Genomic DNA, 5,082 nt, shown 5'->3' on the forward strand with positions numbered 1-5,082 from the left:
GGTTTAGTTTTTGATAATAACTATTATAAATATGATGAAAGCAATGAAGCCTATGAAACGGAGCGGTCGACCCACACTGTGTTTGTGGTCTTCCATCAGCATAGCTTCCCTGCAGTCATGAACATTTATACCAGATTTTCTCAGCCGCCCTCATACAAAGCTAGCCAACAACTTAGCTTGTACTGGAATCACTCTTTATTGAACAGTCACACGTAATTTATATACAGCATGAACCCCCCCCCCCCATCATATTACCACACACAAGGTAAGGGGTTGCCTGATTACATTATCATATGCAGATGGTATTGTATACAGAAACAGAATTATCCTGAACTAATTATCTAGCCATCTGGACAGAACAATGTGGGCTCATTAACATTTAACAATGGGACAGGCAGACTTAACACAATCCACATTCCACCTCAATCGATAGACAATAGGACAAGACTGCCAATGACAGTCTGCGCGTCTCCTTCATTTAAGTACATGGAATACACATCTACGTATTGCTATGATTATTTAGGAGTCAGACTTCACGGCAACAGGCTATAGGTCTCACAGTGTAAAGTGGGATTAAATCTTTATACTCCTTGAGAGATATTGCTGACAAATATTACTGTCCCACTTGAAGCAATCCAAACCATTAAGTATCTGTCTTTCACTCCCAGTGACACAGCCTACATAAGCACATCATATGTTTCTGTTGTTCATTTCAATTGGTAAAGCTAAATGTCAGGCAGAATTTAACACAGCTGTGTAGTCATTTTTCAAATCATTAAAGTATTTCAAACCCCCAAAACAAATTATTATTAAATTGCAGCTTACCAATTGAAAGATGTAGTGGGTGAAAAACGTTTCTGCAAGTACAAAAACGAAGGCCCATTCACAATATTTAGCTGCAGTAAAGGGTGCACGTTACATGCATTGGTAATGTGGGGTGCCCTTTATTGGGGTTTACTGCCAGACATAGTACAGCACCTCATTTACAGTGCACTTTAGTGCTTTGCCATGCATTGCACTGCAACAAACCTTCATCAGCAAGATGCATTCGAGGCACCTGAACACGCCTGGCTGACAGAGCTCTAATGTGTGTTGCGGGGCTGTGCATTGCCAGAAATGGTACAAGCACTTTTTTTGTTGTGTTAGGCAGCCCGTTCAAATGAAAAAACAACAACTCGTGGCATAACACACCTAGATATGCACCATAATGGTCTGAATAGGCATTTGCTGTTTTTTGCCAGAATCCCGTGTGCTTGTAAGTTCCTGCGCACTTAAATGATACACCATATTGTCAAAAGTGTTGGGATGCCTGCCTTTACAAGGCCTCGATGGTAAGGTTTGTCTTTTTGCTGATGACACAAAGATATGTAACAGAGTTGATGTTCCTGGAGGGAAACGCCAAATGGAAAAGGATTTAGGAAAACTAGAAGAATGGTCAGAGCTCTGGCAACTGAAATTTAATGTGGATAAGTGCAAGATAATGCACCTGGGGCGTAAAAACCCAAGGGCAGAATATAGAATATTTGACACAGTCCTGACCTCAGTATCTGAGGAAAGGGATTTAGGAGTAATTATTTCAGAAGACTTAAAGGTGGGAAGACAATGTAATAGAGCAGCACGAAATGCCAGCAGAATGCTTGGATGTATAGGGAGAGGTATAAGCAGTAGAAAGAGAGAAGTGCTTATGCCGCTGTACAGAACACTGGTGAGACCTCACTTGGAGTATTGTGCGCAGTACTGGAGGCCATATCTCCAGAAGGATATAGATACTCTAGAGAGAGTTCAGAGAAGAGCTACTAAACTAGTACATGGATTGCAGGAAAAAACTTACCAGGAAATGTTAAAGGACCTTAACATGTATAGCTTGGAAGAAAGAAGAGACAGAGGGGATATGATAGAAACTTTTAAATACATAAAGGGAATCAACTCGGTAAAGGAGGAGAGCATATTTAAAAGAAGAAAAACTACCACAAGAGGACACAGTTTTAAATTAGAGGGGCAAAGGTTTAAAAGTAATATGAGGAAGTATTACTTTACTGAGAGAGTAGTGGATGCATGGAATAACCTTCCTGCAGAAGTGGTAGCTGCAAATACAGTGAAGGAGTTTAAGCATGCATGGGATAGGCATAAGGCTATCCTTCATATAAGAAAGGGCCAGGGACTATTCATAGGATTCAGATATATTGGGCAGACTAGATGGGCCAAATGGTTCTTATCTGCCGACACATTCTATGTTTCTATGTTACACACACATGAACTTTAATGGCTTCCCAGTCTTAGTCTGTAGGCTTCAATATTGAGTAGCCCACCCTTTGCAGCTATAACAGCTTCATCTCTTCTGAGAAGGCTGTCCACAAGGTTTAGGAGTGTGTCTATGGGAATGTTTGACCATTCTTCCAGAAGTGCATTTGTGAGGTCAGGCACTAATGTTGGACGAGAAGGCCTGGTTTGCAGTCTCCGCTCTAATTCAGCCCAAAGGTGTTCTATCGGGTTAGGATTAGGACTCTGTGCAAGCCAGTTAAGTTCCTCCACCCCAAACTGGCTCATCAATGTATTTATGGCCCTTGCTTTGTGCACTGCTTCAAATTATTTGGTGAGGGATTATGATCTGGGGTTGTTTTTCAGGGGTTGGGCTTGGCCCCCAAGTCCCAGTGAAGGGAACTTTTAAGGTGTCAGCAAACCAAGACATTTTGGACAATTTTATGTTTCCAACTTGATGGGAACAGTTTAGGGATGGCCCCTTCCTGTTCCAACATGACTGTGCACCAGTGCACAAAGCAAGGTCCATAAAGACATGAATGAGAGAGTTTGGGGTGGAGGAAATTGACTGGCCTGCAAAGAGTCCTGACTGCAACCTGATAGAACACCTTTGGGAAGAATTAGAGTGGAGACTGTAAACCAGGCCTTCCCGTCCAACATCAGTGCCTGGCTTCACAAATGTGCTTCTGGAAGAATGGTCAAAAAGAATGAAGAAGAAGAATGGTCTGGAAGAATGGTCAAGAAGAATGAAGAAGAAGAATGGTCTGGAAGAATGGTCAGAAGAGTTGAAGCTGGTATAGCTGCAAAGGGTGGGCCAACTCAATATTGAACCCTACGGACCAATACTGGGATGCCATTAAAGTTCATGTGCATGTAAAGGCAGGCGTCCCAATATTTTTGACAATAGTGATTTTTGGTAAAAGTGTATAATAAACAATCTTTTCAGTTTTTCCAGTTACCTTTGTCTAACTACCTAAGGCTTTCTCCCTTTGAAATAAAGTTAAGCAATGGAGGATGGTTTAGTATGTAGTAGGGATAGACCGATTATCGGCAAGGCAGATATATTGGTGGCTAATATGCACTTTCCCCGATATATCGGTATTGGCCCAGGAACTTGCCGATATTTTTGTGACATCATTCTGCCTTCTTAGGCTCCTCCCTCGCCTTGGACAGCCTCATCTGGAGTCGGGACTAGTTTTGCGAGAGTGTATCACAGTCATACACCCACCCAAAGCGGCCCGGTACCAGCCAGCCACCCACCCACATCCACAGGCCCTGTACCAGCCAGCCAGCCACATGCACTGTACCAGTCAGCCAGCCAGCCACCCACAGGCTCTGTACCAGCCAGCCAGCCACAGGCACTGTACCAGCCAGTCAGCCCCCCACAGGCCCTGTACCAGCCAGCCACAGGCACTGTACCAGCCAGCCACCAACAGCCCCTGTGCCAGCCACCCACCCACCCACCACAAGGTGCCAGGCAGCCACCCACCACAGGGTGCCAGACAGCCAGCCACCCACAGGCCCTGTACCAGCCAGCCACAGGCACTGTACCAGCCAGCCGCCCACAGGCCCTGTACCAGCCAGCCACCCACAGCCCCTGTGCCAGCCAGCCAACCACAACCCCTGTGCCAGCCACCCACCTACCATAGGGTGCCAGCCAGCCACCCACCACAGGGTGCCAACCAGCCAGCCACCCACCACAGGGTGCAAGATCGCCAGCCACCCACCACCATGTGACAGACAGCCAGTCATCCGACACAGGGGGCCAGCCACCCAGCCACCCACCACAGGGTGCAAGCTACCCAGCCACCCACCACAGGGTGCCAGCCAGCCACCCACCACAGGGTGCCAACCAGTCAGCCACCACAGGGTGCCAGACCGCCAGCCACCCACCACAATGTGACAGCCAGCCATCTGACACAGGGTGCCACCCAGCCAGCCACCTACCACAGGGTGCCACCCAGCCACCCACCACAGGGGGCCAGCCAGCCACCCACCACAGGGGGCCAGCCAGCCACCCACCCACCACAGGGTGCCAGTCAGCCATTAAGCATTAAACAAAAATTAACATGTTCAGTACCAGATTTGTGTAAAAAATTCTCTCTTTTTTGTCAAAACTTTAAATGTACAAAATATCAGCCCATATCGGCCGATACCGATACGTTGTCACCAAAATATCGGTATTGGCCCTGAAAAAACCATATCGGTCTATCCCTAGTATGCAGTGCTCAACACTGCAAGGGCCGCTAGATTTGTTCTTCTCCCAAATAGGTGCAATGGCAGCCAGGCACACAGCAATGGTGACTCCTCTGGCTCAGTAAACAGTCTAGGTGGCTGCGGATTAACTTGGACATAGGGAGCTGTGGGATACTCCACGGACACTAAGCAGTAGATTGAGGACACATTTCACTGTCTCACTATTTCTTAGAGAAGCTCCTCCAGCAGCAGCACAGAAATTGGAAAGCACTGGGACACATTCAGTAATGTCCAAGGCCAGGCAAGAATCAGTATTAGTAAGTTAGAAATATTAGCATGTTCAGGTTTGTACTCACAGTGTCCCTTGATACTCAGATACCACCCTCTAGTTTAGAAAAACTTTAAAACATATCTTTTTATATGCAACAATATAAAGAATTTGACTCGGCATGGGTCTCCTTGAATCCTCTGTGTTTTAATTCTTAGGCAAGGAGAGAATAAGGGCCAGTACTGGGAGCCATTCTCGACTGTTGCATGCAACTTTGCTGAAAAGGAACATACTGAAAGAAGGAGTATTTAGGGCTATGACCAGTCAGTCCACTACTGTTCCTTCACAATCCATTTAAA

Source organism: Pelophylax lessonae (genome assembly GCF_965119305.1).
Source record: "Pelophylax lessonae genome assembly, chromosome: 13".
Taxonomy (NCBI): Eukaryota; Metazoa; Chordata; class Amphibia; order Anura; family Ranidae; genus Pelophylax; species Pelophylax lessonae.